Below are 16,276 nucleotides of genomic sequence, written 5' to 3'. Positions count from 1 at the left end.
CACATAGCACAGGGAGATCAACTTGGTGCTTTGTGTCCACCTAGAAGGGTGGGATAGGGAGGGTGGGAGGGAGACGCAAGAGGGAGGAGATATGGGGATATATGTATATGTATAGCTGATTCACTTTGTTATACAGCAGAAACTAACACACCATTGTAAAGCAATTATACTCCAATAAAGTTAAAAAAATCATAAAAATAAAAATTAAAGCCAAAAAATAAATAAAGTAAGTTTTTAATTAAGTTTTATAAAGTAGATTACAGTAAACTATTTTAAAGAAAATAGCTACCACCCAAAGACCATGAGCATAATATGATATACAATCTTCCAGTCTCGGTTTCAAAATGTACCCTAATGTGTTCCTATTTTCTGAAGGATTTGTTTATTCACTGTGGTTCAAATTCAGATAAGTAATCATTTGCATGTTTAGAATATTCTCTTTCAATATTTCACATTGTATTAGTTTTTTTTTTTTTTAATTTTGTATTGTGTTATCTCCTATTTCACTCTCCACAAACTACTTACATCCAAATGAAGGAAGAGGAAGAGAAGAAAGAGCAGAAACTGCTACAGAAGATCAACTTTGAAACCACCGTTCTGTATACCCTTGTGGTTTATAAGAAGTAGTTCATACAGTCTCTATAACCAGAGGTCAGTGTGTTTTATTTCCATGTTGCCCATTTCAATAGCCCTATTACTTAGCAATCAAGGCACATTATACATATGATTACAAACACATCTGGAGACTATGAGGTTCTAGGTAACCCAACATCTACAGCATGCGGAGAGGTTTCCCCAGGCTGGATTTTTTTTTTCATGAAATAACGCATGTTTATTTACATTTATGCTGCTGCTGTGTTCCTGTGTTCTATGTTTTGGTTCCCCTGTAAGGAGAGGATGTAAACAACATTTAACAAATAGGAACACGATGGAAAAGTGAAGGTATAGTTAGTATGCATGTTAGTAGCACAACGCCAAACCACTCTGTTTGAAGTCAGCACTTCCTTTTCAATAACTGAGCATCAAATTTTTTTTATCATAGAAAAATGGAAACTGTTCTTGGATGCTTTTCAAATCAGTCAATACCACACACACTGATTGAATAGCATCTATATATGGGCCAAGCTACTGTTGCTGGTACAGGCGCTTATGGTAAATTATTCTATCTCTGCAACATGTTATTTGGAGGAAAATTGGCACTATTTGCAAGGAACTTTGGGTTTAATTTGCATCTAAAAATTTTAAATACCCATAATTGTATATGGCCAGGAACATTACCCATGGTTAATTTGCATATTGTTCCTATTGTCCCTAAGATGTAGGACATTTAACAATGACTACTTTATGCCACATGACGTTACACACCAAACTGAGAGCAAAGATCACTCAGGGCTGATGAAACTTGGCATTGAGGACTTTTGGGGTCATGATGAACCATCAAACAGTTTAACACCCTTTCATCTCATGCCCACTGAATTTCCCTTTTGAGCATACCTTCTGCCCAGGCTTTTGCAGACTCATCCCAGGACTATCTGGCTCAATTATCTTGGTCCTCGGTGTCTGTAAGCAGAATCATACCTCAGAGGTTCAAATGGCTCAGGGGTTATCCATCAGGCCAGTTCCATTTCAAATATAAAAAAATCTTGTGCACTCTGATCAAATTGATGTTTCTCCTTCCTTACGTATCAGTAGCACAAAAGCTGAAGCTCCCTTCCATCTTGAGAGTCTGAACTTCATTCTCCTTTAATGTAACGGTCCTTTCACTAAATCCTTTCTCAGGCTCATTGGCTGCTTCTGTTGAAAATACTCTAACCTTGTATCCCTTTCTTGTTATGAATAAAACAGTTATCCAAGCCCTAATTCTGAGAAATTTTCACAGTTCTCCAGCACTTTCATACTGCAGCTCTGTCAATAGTGGAAAATGAATCGAGGCTCTGGAGAGAAAAATTTGTGCTTCAAAGGGAAAACTATGTGTTATCTGTAACATGTCTCCATATTATCTGTTTATGATTCTGTGGCAGCTATTCTACATCTCTTTAAATTATTGATAACTGATAGCAGTGAAAAATAATTCTTATCTATAGTTATACAAATCTGCGCTGTCCAAAGAGAGTTAATTGACCTCCCTCCGTCACTGTGGAGAAGCCAGGATTTTCTTTTGAACTGTTAAACATCTACTTGATTTCCTCATTGATTCATGAGTTCAATAAAATCTTTAATAATTATTCATTTTATATCTGCATGGAAGTCACATATTTATCTTCTTTTTAATTACCATTTGACAGCCGCAAATGAGGAAAAATAAGCATAACGAGGTTATTGATCAGGGAATTTATAAAAATGAAATGGTAAAAGAGGACATACCCAGCAAGAGGGGATCAAGAGTCATATTCTCTCATGCTTTGCTTAGCATTAACATGCCATAATTTAGGGGGAATGAAAATAAAGAGTTATTTAATAAGTTTCTCTGAAAGTAATATCACATTTGCATTCATATTGGAGGGTCTTGATGGAAATGATTACAGGGTGATGGTTAGTATCTGAAACCACTGTCAAGGCAAAAATTGCACCAGACAAAGTTAAGCACGTAAGGAAGACTTTATTCAAGGCTACTGAAATAGGGAAGAAAGACAGTCTGAGCTCAACTCCACCAAAACAATGGGCATGAGAGTTTAAAAGCTGGGCTGGTAGATATCATAGATCATCTGTGTCTGCTAATTGGCCTTACCCAAGGAAAAGGGAGGTAGAGGGAGATGCAACACACAGAGAGGAGAAGGCAGTGTAAAGACAGAGCAGCGAGAGATTTGAAGATCCTGGCCTCGAGGACTAGTGTGATGCAGCCACAAGCCAAGGACTGCCCAGTATCCCCTAGAAGTTGGAAGAGACAAGGAAATTATTCTCCCCTAGGGTCTCCAGGGTGAGAACAACCCTGCCCACGCCTTGATTTTGACCCAGGGATACTTATTTCTGACTCCTGGCTTCCAGAACTACAAGAGAATAAATTTCTATTATTTTAAGCCACCAAGATTGTGGTAACTTGTTACAGCAGCCAAGGGAAACCAATACTGATTTTGGTACCAGGGAGTGGGGTACTGCTGTAACAAATACCTAAAAATGTGGAAGTGGCTTCGGAGGTGGTAATGGACAAAGGATAGAAGAATTTTGAGGCACAGGATAGATAAAACCTAAACGGCTTTAAACAAACTACTGACCGAAACATAAGCATTAAGGACAATGCTGCTGAGAGCTCAGAAAGAAGAGAGAAGCACAAAAGAGGAAACGTGTATCATCTTGGAGAAAATGTAAATTGTCACAAAGAGAATACTGGTAGAATGTGAACATTAAAGGTGCTGCTCAAGGGTATCAGAAGGAAATGAAAACATCCTAGTGGAAAATGGAAGAAAGGCAATCCTTGTTACACAGTGAAATCCTCGTTATACAGAGAAATTCACTGAACTGTGACCCACAGTTGCGTGGGAAACAAGAACTTGTAAGCGACGAATTCAGATGTTAGCTGAGGAGATTCCCAAGCACAGCCTTGAGGTACAGCCTGGCTTCTCCTTGCTGCTTGTACTAAAATGCTAGAGGAAAGAGACATATTGAGGAAAGAATCACTAAGCCAAAAGGAACAGTACTAGTTGATCTGGGAAATTCCCAGACTCCCCAGATTGCAAAAGATGCTAAAATTAGGAGATTCACTGTTACAAAAGCGTACTCTGGAGAGAAGTCCAGCGGTATGGCTGGAGAACCTTTCGTTAGCGTGGAAGAGATTAAGCATGAGTGAAGGGGAGCACAGTTGGGGGACTGGACAATCTGGGTGAGAGATAATGGTGCATTGGTCTGCGAAGTACATGTGGCGGTCTAGCACTACAAGTGATGAAAAGTGGTTGGATTCTAAATGTATGCTGCAGAAAGAAATGATGATATTTTCTGACTGACTGTATACACTTTGTGAGAGAGAGGGTTGAGGATTATTACAAAGCATTGGGTCTGGGTAACTGGAAGGATAAAGTTGACACTTCCTGAGATGCAGGAAAATACCAGGAGCCCAGTTTTTAGCATAATAGGTTGATATTTCCATTGGGAAAAGCAAGTAGAGATTCTGGGAAAGTAATTGAATATAGGACTCCAGAGATCAGCACCTAGGTCCAGACTACAGCTATAAATTTGGGGTCATCCAAAATATACAAACAACTCATACAACTCAGCAACAAAAAAACAAATAACCCAATTGAAAAATGGGCAGAAGACCTTAAAAGACATTTCCCCAAAGAAAACATACAAATGGCAAGTAGGCACATGAAAAAATGTTCAGCATCACTAATTATTAGAGAAATGCAAATCAAAACTACAATGAGGTGGGCTTCCCTGGTGGCACAGTGGTTAAGAATCCACCTGCCAATGCAGGGGACATGGGTTCGAGCCCTGGTCCGGGAAGATCCCACATGCCGCAGAGCAACTAAGCCCGTGCGCCACAACTACTGAGCCTGCGCTCTAGAGCCCGTGAGCCACAACTACTGAGGCCACGTGCCACAACTACTGAAGCCCACGTGCCTAGAGCCCGTGCTCTGCAACAAGAGAAGTCACCGCAATGAGAAGCCAGCGCGCTGCAACGAAGAGCAGCCCCTGCTCACCGCAACTAGAGAAAGCCCGCATGAAGCAACAAAGACCCAATGCAGCCAAAATAAATAAATAAATTAATTAATTTTAAAAACTACAGTGAGGTACCCCTCACACCAGTCAGAAGGGTCATCATTAAAAAGTCTACAACCAGGGCTTCCCTGGTGGTGCAGTGGTTGGGAGTCTGCCTGCCGATGCAGGGGACGCGGGTTCGTGCCCCGGTCCGGGAGGATCCCGCGTGCCGTGGAGCGGCTGGGCCCGTGAGCCATGGCCGCTGAGCCTGCGTGTCTGGAGCCTGTGCTCCACAGCAGGAGAGGCCACGGCAGTGAGAGGCCCGCATACCGCAAAAAAAAAAAGTCTACAACTAACAAATGCTGGAGAGGATGTGAAGAAAATGGAGCCCTCCTACACTGTTGGTGGGAATGTAAATTGGTACAGCCACTATGGAAAACAGTATGGAGATTCCTCAGAAAACTAAAAATAGAACTACCATACGATCCAGCAATCCCACTCCTGGGAATATACCCAGACAAAACTATAATTCAAAAAGATACATGCACCCCTATGTTCAGAGCAGCACTGTTCACAATAGCCAAAACATGGAAACAACCTAAATGTCCATCGACAGAGGAATGGATAAAGAAGACGTGGTATATATATACAATGGAATACTACTCAACCTTAAAAAAGAATGAAATAATGCCATTTGCAGCAACATGGATGCAAATAGAGATTATCATACTCAGTGAAGTAAGTCAGAAAGAGAAAGACAAATACCGCATGATATCACTTATATGTGGAATCTAAAATATGGCACAAATGAACCAATCTACAAAACAGAAACAGACTCACAGACATAGAGAACAGACTTGTGGTTGCCAAGGGGGAGGGGGAAAGGGAGAGGGATGGACTGGGAGTTTGGGGTTGGTAGATGCAAACTATTACATACAAAATGGATAAACAACAAGGTCCTAATGTATAGCACAGGGAACTATATTGAATATCCTGTGATAAACCATAATGGAAAAGAACATTAAAAAAGAATGTAGGGCTTCCCTGGTGGTGCAGTGGTTAAGAATCCGCCTGTCAATGCAGGGGACACAGGTTCGAGCCCTAGTCCGGGAAGATCCCACGTGCTGCAGAGCAAATAAGCCCATGCACCACAACTACTGAGCCTGCGCTCTAGAGCCCACAAGCCACAACTACTGAAGCCCACATGCCACAACTACTGAAGCCCGTGTGCCTAGAGCCCATGCTCCGCAACAAGAGAAACTACTGCAATTAGAAGCCTGCACACCGCAATGAAGACTAGCCCCCACTCGCCGCAACTAGAGAAAGCCCGCATGCAGCAACAAAGACCCAACTCAGAAATGTAAATAAAAACAAAAATAAACAAATGGGGCCTAATGAAACTTCAAAGCTTTTCACTCGCTGAGCTGCTGGCGAAGGGCTTCAAGGATCAGTGAGAGGAGGTCTGGGGAGACTGAGGAGGGAGGGCAAGCCCGGGCTTTGGGCTCCAAAGCCTCTGAGTCTCACTGCACCATTTCTGGTGCCTGGAGAACTCCTCTCCCTCCTCTCCTTCTTTTCTTCTTTCCTGTAGAAAAGGGAAGAAAAATGGGGGCAATAATAGTACCTACCTCGCAGGATGGCTACAAGGATTGAATGAGTTACCAGATAAAATGCTTAGAGCAATGCCTGACACATAGTAAGTGCTCCATGGCTGTTCCTTCTTACTACTTTTCTCTTTTTCTTGGTATATTTTTTTCTGATTATGAACGCCATACTTACTTATGGTAGAAAAGTGTGAAAACGTAGGAAAACCCCCCACCATAGTGAGGGAGTCAGAGGTACGAGCAAACAAGTAAAAGATGGAGGAGGGGGGGAGATGAGCACAGTAATGAACGTGTGTCAAGATGCAGAGGCAGCTCAAGGAAACGATGTACTCGGTGGCGGCGGAAGGTGCCGTCCCCACGCCCTGGAAAGACCCCATGGACAAGGTGAAGCTTACATACGAGGAGGTTTTCAAAGATGAATAGGAGTTTGTTAGGTGGACGAGGCAGGGAAGGGCATTAGCATGTGCAAAGGCACCGGGGCATTAAATAGCGTCTGCGCCGCCGTCACTGTAGTTGTGCATCGCTCCAGTATAGTGTGTACGGGAGGGCAGGAGGGTGGGCGCTGGGGTGAGAGGGGTGCTAGGAGTGGGGACGGGGAAGTAGGCAGGGCCAGGAAGTGAAAAGCCCTGTGTCATGATGAAGAATTTGGACTTCAACCTGGGGGCTGAGAAGGGGCCCCTGGAAGGCTTGGACGGGCTGTCAGCCAGTTAGCATTTAGGAGCGATGACTCACTCATAGCAGGACAAATGGTTGGAGGGGACTTTGGGAGCGAAGAGACCTACTGTAAGGCAGGTGCCAAAGTCTGGGAACAAGTCAGAGACGGCCCAGGCCAATGCAGAAGTCCCAGGAATGGGCCAGGCAGGATAGGGAGAGACGTGGAGGGTGAGGAGATGGAGGGCGGCAGCGCAGCCAGAACAAGGCCCGGGTTTGGGGCTTGGCTGACTGGGAAGTTGATGCTCTCAGCAAGCAGAGGAGGGGATACACGAGGGAAACTGTGCTGTGGAGGAAGGTACTAAGAGTTCTCTGTCATTGCGGAGAAACCACTCTGGCGACCATGTTTATCTGCGTATGCAGAAAATGGTCCATGGGAATTTGGACTCATTTAAAAAATCTTCAGTGCTTCATTATTGATATATTTAAAATAATGTACCTGGGGATGTGTGTGTATGTGCAGCTGATTTCACTTTGTTGTAAGGCAGAAATTAGCACACCATTGTAAAGCAATTATACTCCAATAAAGATGTTAAAAAATAAAGACCCAACTCAGCCAAAAATAAAAATAAATAAGTAAATGAATAAAAATTAAAAAAAAAAAGAAATGTCTGTATGTGTATAACGGAGTCACTTTGCTGTACAACAGAGATTGGCACAACATTGTAAATCAACTACACTTCAATAAAAAAATTTTTTTGATAAAATAAAATAAATTTGGGGTCATCAATATACAGATAATATCTGAAACCATGAGGCTGGAGGAGGTCATCAGGAAGGGAATGTAGATACAAAATAGAAGAGGTTTCAAAAGTGAGTCATGGGAGCCTCCAAAATTAAAAGGTCAAGAAGGGCTTCCCTGGTGGTGCAGTGGTTGAGAGTCCGCCTGCCGATGCAGGGGACACGGGTTCGTGCCCCGGTCCGGGAAGATCCCACATGCCAGGGAGCGGCTGGGCCCGTGAGCCATGGCCGCTGAGCCTGCGCGTCCGGAGCCTGTGCTCCGCAACGGGAGAGGCCACAACAGTGAGAGGCCCGCGTACCGCAAAAAAAAAAAAAAAAAAAAAAAAAAAAGGTCAAGAAGACGAGAAGAGAGCAGCAGAGGATACTGAGAAGGAGTGTGGTAGGAGAAAAACCAGGAGAGTGTGGACTTCTGCTGAGTCAAGTAAAGAAAGCGCTTCAAAAACGGAATGATCAAAAGTGTCAAGTACTGGGACTTCCCTAGTGGTCCAGCGGTTAAGACTTTGCGCTTCCACTGCAGGGGGCACGGGTTCGATCCAGGGTTGGGAAACTAAGATCCCACGTGCCACGTGGCCAAAAAAAAAAAGTGTCAAGTACTGCTGAGAAGGTAAGTAAGAAGAGGATGAGAAGTGTCCATGGTATTTACCAGCCTGGAAGTCACTGGAAATGTTGACTACAGACGTTTGTTATGATATTGACATGATGATTTCAGTGGGGGATAAGAGAGAGAATTTAAGGACAGTATATATAGGAAATGAAATGAAATGGACTGCAAAGTCAATTAATTTTGCTTTTTAAAAAATCCACAAATTTGGCCAGAATAAACTCATTACTAACTTAAAAGAGTTTTGCTGAGAGGTACCAGGTGGCTAGAGGTACAGAGGAAATGAGTAACCAACATGGATCATTCAGTTAGAGAGTTTGCTAATTAAAGAAGGAGGTAGTAAATGCATGGTAATTTCCAAGAGCTAAGGAGAAAAGCAAATGTGATTGTTTTAATCTGTTAAATCTGTTAAGTCTGTGAGGGAAAAACAGAGAGAGAAGAGACTGAATGGGGTTCTTGAAGAGTCGATGAGAATAAAAAAAGCAAAGGTGAAGGAACTGACTTTAGAAAAGAAGTGAGTAATTTCTTCCTGAGAAATATTAGGGACAGATGAGAAGGTAACTGCACACCAGGCTTTCTCAATGTCAGCACTATTGACATTTTGACCTGCATAATTCTTTGTTGTGGGATGGCCTCTCTGTGCATTATTGGACATTTAGCAACCCTGATCTCTACCAACTAGATGCCAGCAGCACTCTCCCCCTGTCATGACAGCCCCAAATGGTCTCCAGACATTGCCAATGTCCCCTCAGGGCGAAATCACCTTGGTTGAAAACCACTGATATAGAGATAAATTGAAGGGCAGAGATTGCACTGTGGGCGTTCTGAGTACTATGAGAAATTGGAATGGTAACTGCATACAAGGTATTAGAATGAGCTGAGTGATTAAGAGAATTTCTGGGAAGAATTCTTAATAACAATAGATACTATGGTGGCTTTGTTTTGTGTCAACTCGGCTCACTGGAATTGTGTCTGCCAGAATGCCCTTCCCTATATAGTTCTAGACTCATGTGGGCCACAAGAGACATTTTACATGAGATCTGAAGGTGGAAGGAAAGAGCCACCACATTCGTTTCATACTCAGAAGGCTATTGTAGGGCACCAGGCATGACTGCAGCTCACACACATTGTCACTGATGAGCTGGCTCACCTTGGAACGAAGCAACAACCAGGCCACAGCTCCTCCAGCTGCTCCCACTCCTGCACTGGGTGCCTCTTTAGCTCTGTGCTGAAGGGTGCCAGCTGCCCCAGCAAGTCATCCGTCTCATTGAAGTGGGAGGCCTGGAAGCAGTGAGAGACCCATGTGGGTTCCATTTCGTCTCTGAGGGCACCAGGCCATCCCTCTAGTTTCCAGTTTGTGCTTACTCTCCCCTACTTCTTGTCCATCTCTCTTCCCAGTTGCCAGTCCTGCTGACTTCAAGCTGCAGCATCCAACACAGAAGCAGTAACTGTATATAAACTCTTCAATGCAATCTCTCAATTGTCTAAGGTCAAACCCCTACAACAAATCCCACATTCCATACCATTTATTTACCACTGCCTGTATGTCAAGTACAACAACACTATAAATTACGTTGTAGTATCCTTATTTTATAGGTGAGGAAACAAGAGTCAGAAAGACTAACTCTATCAAGGTCCCACATTTAGTAAGCGGTAGACATGGAATCTGAACAACATCTACCTTCCTTTAAAATCCTCTCTCTTGGGCTTCCCTGGTGGCGCAGTGGTTGGGAGTCCGCCTGCCGATGCAGGGGACGCGGGTTCGCGCCCCGGTCCGGGAAGATCCCACATGCCGCGGAGCGGCTGGGCCCGTGAGCCATGGCCGCTGAGCCTGCGCGTCTGGAGCCTGTGCTCCGCAACGGGAGAGGCCACGGGCAGTGAGAGGCCCGTGTACCGCAAAAAAAAAAAATAATAATAAATAAATAAATAAAATAAAATCCTCTCTCTTTCCATTCTCCCAGTCTACAGTGCTGGCAGTTAGCAATTTTAAGAAATAAGGAGGCGTAGAACTTTTTAAAATTAATGACCTTGGCCTATTGGTAAATGATTCTACACTGTATTCTAATAATGGTGGGAAATAAATAAAAACCCTTTTCAAGATAGCACTTAATGATGTTTTAGAGGTAGGAGGCACAAAAGTTAAAGATAAAATTTACTTGCTCTTCACGGATATGAAATAAGAAGAGTTTCAGTTTTCCATTTTCTATTACTGCATAATGCCTCTGAGACACTAACATTTGGCGGCAGCAGATGTCCTGAAAGTTTAGAAGGAACCTTAATCAATCTATCAACACTCAGTTTAATCAAAACTCGGAGAGAGTGATCAGGGAGTTTATGACTATTACTTGTGCCGCGGCCAATGTCCTGGCTTCTCCTTTCCTGTCTCTCACCTCCAAGGCAGAGCTTCTAGGCCTTTCCACACCAGCTGACACTCACAGTAACAACTGACAGCAGCCATGTTCGCAGTACACACGGACTGTGGCAACAGACCAAGATAGCATAAGTCTTGCTTTTTACTTGCTGGTATTTTTAAAAAGCAGCAGCATAACCACAAAGGCATTGATGAAATTGTATTAGGTTCGCTGGGTGAACAATCTTATGTGTACATATCTCCGTGTCTACTACAGCATATAAAGTCCTGAGGTACCGAGATCAAATCTATGAATTACTTTCCAAAAAGGATAGAATGATAGAATATCAAGATCGGAAGGGATTTTTTTCTTCAAGTCACCTAATCCATTCCCCTTCCAAGTGGATGAATCCATTCTAAAACTAACCAAGTAGTCATCCATGCTCTTCTTTCACTCTCCAAATACCATGCCACTAACCAATTCAAAAGGGAGCCCATGTTATCCTCTGATAGCTAAAAGCTAGACTATGCCTGCCTGTGATTATGACCCAAGGGTGTTGGAAGAGTCATTTTGCATCATCCAGAGTATGTCTCCTCCACCTATCATGTGCCATATTTATTATTTAATGCATGTTCTATTGTTATAATAATGGCAATAATAATGAGATTGATATTAAAGCAGCTACCTTCTAAATCATCTTGTTCCGTCAGTAAAATTTTTGTTAGATCAGTTATTGGAAGCACAAATGATTATCGCTTTTGCCACAATTTTTTTCATTTTATACTATAGTAGCACTATGATTATATTAGCTCAAAAGGTAATAATTATTTTAGTAGTCATTTTGAAAAGCCTCTTTTTCATGATTTCCACAGAAAATTATTCACTTGAACAAAGTTTTATTTTTAAAGTTATATTAAATGTAGGCTATGTGGGAGTTTATCTTATAAAAATAAGCATCGTATTGAAGCCCACTTTAAGATCACAGTTTTATTATCTGAGAAAAGGATAAAATTTTGAAATAGAATATCTTCATCAAAACTTGGGAACAACAAAAAAAAAAAACTTGGGAACAATTTCTACAGAAATTGTCAATTAACTTGCATATTGTCTGCAGGTTTCTATCAGCACAAGATGGATCTTGATCCATGTTATACCCCTTTTAAGAGCTGCAGAAATCAAGACACAAGTAGTTCTTACTGTTTATGAGATCTCACAGCCATCTGCCAGAAATAGAAGGAAGGGCTTGCGTTGACCATTCTTCTGCTTTGTAACTAGAGCGTAGTCTCTCCAGGAACACCTTATATTTCACCTCATCAGAGTCTATCTCCACTAAGCGAAAACAGATAGTGCAGATATTGACAATATAAACGACCTCAAGAACAAAAATTACAGACACGGCCGACATGTGTTAAAGAGTTTATCAGGATTAAAAACTGATTCATCGGGGAGTTCCCGGTGGTCCATGGTTAGAACTCCACACTCTTACTGCCGAGGGCCCTAGTCGGGCAACTAAGATCCCACAAGCCGCGCAGTGCAGCCAAAAAAAAAAACTGATTCAACAGTTTAATTTCTCAGTAACTGGATTAGTACCTGTCCTCTAAATAAATCTGCTTCTAGGGTGACTGTGTTCTGATCAGTTATAGGTAAAATATGTTCAATAAAAAAATTGAGGTGGGATTGTTTCTTTCAGATAAAAGAGTAGAAGAATCCTAGAGGCAAAAGGCTAGATATAATAGGAAGCTAAGTTTGATAATTCAACTTTATATGGCAGCAGTCTACGGGAAAAAATACAATTTAGTAGGATTCAATAAATAGCTTTCTTAAATTAAATTATTTGTTAGAATTAAGCTGTGCTCTGGGTTTTTTAATCAAAATGAATATGCTGTAGTAATTGGGGATATGAGAAAAAATACATTAACACTACTTGGAACATAGTCAACGTGTCTGAATTTATGCCAATACCTGTTTGTAAGAGGGAACAATTTCTAGCAGATGAAAGTTGCCAATTATGTTTTAATAGGTTCATATACAATGATAGTAGAATTGTAATACTGATTTTCTTCTGAATACTCCAATTTGCACTGTTTTCCTCCAATAATTTCTGCTTCCATGACTGTAGATTGATCTCCACTATGTATTATTTTTCCTTAAATTAAATACTCTGTTTCTAAGTTGCGGGGGAGGGGGAGTACACACACGGAGACTAATCCAAATTCTAGTGAAACCACCTGATCTTTCATCAGTTTGCCACTTCATTTTCAAAATAATTCCCGTGACTTCTTTGCCTTGAATGTTCAAGAATTGGCTATCCAATGTATTTGTATTTATTCACCTTGCTTTCCTTCATATTTGATCTTTGTTTCTTGCTTTGAGTCATTTCACGGCTAATTAATTCCTCTACCTTCTATGTGAGACAAAGAAAGACAAAATAACATAAGCTACTGTAGTAGTGTCAAAGGAGAAAAAAAATAGAAAGGTACTAAACTGTTGCTCCAAATGTCAGTGCCAGCTAACCCCAGGTCCGTCAGCTTCCTTCAGCACTGCCCCGGGTATGAAGAACCCTTGACACGCAGCTCTACCCCTGCCCGACTCAGAGATGGAGCCACTTCTGCCAAGCCTGGCTATATATGTGGAAATAAACGCAGGCGCACCATGCCTGTGAGGTTGCCGGTAGACTTGCTTCCCTTGGACACAGCGTGATTACTGAGCATTCCCTTCATTCCCTCCAAATCAGTTTCTTCTAAGGAATACAGCTCTGCCTTCCTTTCCTGACTGATAATCTGTCCCAAGAGGGTCTAGAGTCTTCCTCCGTCTTGCTCTCAAATGGATAGATTTCCAACAACGTACCCAGCCAGCTCCCACTCTCGCCTGCTCCCGTCTCCCAGGGCCTGGAATTTACACGTGTACCATCAGGCACTGTTTCAGAGAAGACATACCAATGGGAAATCTGCACCACCCGCTTACTACAATTATTCCCACCACCTAGAAATCCCGAGAAGGCACCCTGTGGAACGCCATAGCTGGCTGGTGTTACCGAACCAGGTTTGTTTGCCCTACTCGCAGCAAGCTGAGTGCTGAGATGCCGAGCTTTGCAACAGAGAAAAGGTTTTCTCACAAGGCAGCCAAGCGAGTAGATGGGAGAACAAATCTCAAATCTGCCCCCGCCGCCAAGGTGAGGGGCTCGGGATATTTATGGGATATAGCTGAGGTGTAGAGAATGTGGGGAAAGGTGATTGCAGATAAGAAAAAGATGAGGTAATCCTGTGCAGGCACAACTAAGCTACGTGTTTCTTCATGGGACGCGTGTTCAGAAAATAGCAGAGTTAGCATGCTCTGAGGGTGGAGTTTTGGGCCCTCTGATGTCAAAAGGTCACCAATCAGACACTCACGAATGCCCAGTTGGAGAGTTGGTGGTCCCAACTAGTCTTAACCATCTCGAGCTCAAACTGGACACAGCTGACTCCAAGCTCCCAAGAAACAACTGGGGCAAGCATCTTATTATTTAAGCTACATGAGGCTTGGAGGACATGCAAGCTTTTTGTACCAACGATTAAAGCCAGCTTGATCAGTGAAGGCAGCTTACACGTTTAGTGGATCTAACTGATGATTATCCTCAGTTTCACTAGAATACTCTTCTCTTCAGTCGTTCCCTCAAGGACAATATTCTGGAGACTTGGCCACTTCATTGAAGGCAACACAGCCTTGGGCTTGTGCTACTAATTACCCCCTGCCCATTCCTGGTGCTCTCTGCACCCCTCAGCAGCCAACTTTCACAGTCCTGTAACAGCTTATATATTTTAGGTTGATTTAATTTCATCTTTTTTGTTGCTGTTTCTTATTCCAGATAATCAAAATGTGTCAGCAATCATAGTAGTCGCTGAGAACTGATGTTAGGTTTCTCTACAGTAAGCTTCTTTTTAGCAAGGTTGATAAAATATGCAATAAAACTGTGTACAAAATATTGATCCAGCTTCTCTGTGGGTCTACAAATGCTTTGACGAATATGAAGAAGGCCTGGAGGGCTTCCAACTATCAGAAAGAATTAACCATGCATTGATGTCTTACTTGGTCCTGTGATAAGGAAATTGGGGATCCAAAAAGAATGCATAAGGTCACTCTGTCTTAATCGTTGCTGCAACCCAAGTACCTGTCACAGTACCTTGCCATAGTGGGTTTCCATAAACATTAGTTGAATAAAAAGTGAATGGATGAATACAGGATCTCATGCCTGAATTGAAGTTATCAAAAATAACTGAATAAACATCAGTTATGGGAGAATAATGAAAAAATAGTGAGGTGCTGCCTAAACAAGTACTCTAAAAGTTAAAAGAGAGAATACGGTATAGTGAAGAAGTTAGAAAACAGTACATTGAGAATTTAGAACTAATTCAGCCTTAAATTTGGGACAAGGTTTAGCATCAGGTAGAGACAAAGGCATTCCTGGCACAGGGAACAGAATACATGAATATTTGCAGGTGCATAAGAGCATGGACCAATGAGAAGAAATGCTCTGTTGGAGCAGAAAATGTGTGGGAAATACAGATAGATGGGTGGATTGAAGCCAGAACATGGAGATCATTAAAACTCAGTCTGAGGAGGACTCACAAAAGCACCAGAGAAGTCTGAGTCTGGTCAAGCAAGATGTTTTTTGTATGGCAGGACATTAACTTCCTCTCTATTTCACTAAGTCCATTTTTCCAAGAGACGCGTATTTCTTTCTCATGCTCTGGGTTTGACAGAAGACCCCATGATAGGTGGGGCGGGGTGGGGCGGGGCAGGGGGTAAAGAGCTCATGGTAAACCGGGAAAAGAGAGCCACAATCAAGTAGAAGACACAGTAACTTGGACAATGATGTTGTCAAATCCTGGTTCCCCAAACTATCACCAAAGCATCTACTGACAAAACAAAGCACAGTTAATTTCTTACTGTGGTAAGGGAGGACACTAGGTCAGCAGGGTCTTAATAATGTCCTGGAGAGGGAAGGACAGAGTCGGTATATTTATTGAAATTTTGAAGTCTGGTTTAAAGCAGGTCTTACAATGTGGAGGCTTGATTACGACTGGGCAGGAATCATGACGTAAGAGTTTAGGATTAGTAATAGTTAAGGACATAGCAATGCAAGACTTTTGAGGCAGGGATTCAAAGAGTCTGGTGTAAACTGTCCATGGATGCTTTCTATTAATGAGTTGATGGAACTCTCTGGGAGTCCTTGGAATGAAAAGTAAACTTATTTACAGCTTGTATCCTCCAGGGAAAGAGTCTCATGAAGTACTAAAGTTATGTCAAAGACAGTGGGATAGTAAAGTCATGTTAATGTACATGGTAAGGTGCATAGGTGGCTTCTATTCTGAGTGTACATGCATGCAAAGAACACAGGAAGCAGAACCAAGGGAAGAGGGCTGAGACCTGCTCAGTAGATTCAGAAAAGTCTTCAAAGAAGAGGTGGCCTCTGTGCCATGAGCTAAAAAATGAGCAGAGTTTGATCTGTGTACAAAAGGGAGAAAGGGGGCTTCCCTGGTGGCGCAGTGGTTGAGAGTCCGGCTGCCGATGCAGGGGACACGGGTTCGTGCCCCGGTCCAGGAAGATCCCACATGCCGCGGAGCGGCTGGGCCCGTGAGCCATGGCCGCTGAGCCTGCGC

The sequence above is a fragment of the Physeter macrocephalus genome, chromosome 17 (genome assembly GCF_002837175.3).
Source record: "Physeter macrocephalus isolate SW-GA chromosome 17, ASM283717v5, whole genome shotgun sequence".
Lineage (NCBI taxonomy): Eukaryota > Metazoa > Chordata > Mammalia > Artiodactyla > Physeteridae > Physeter > Physeter macrocephalus.
This window is presented reverse-complemented; position numbering follows the sequence as displayed.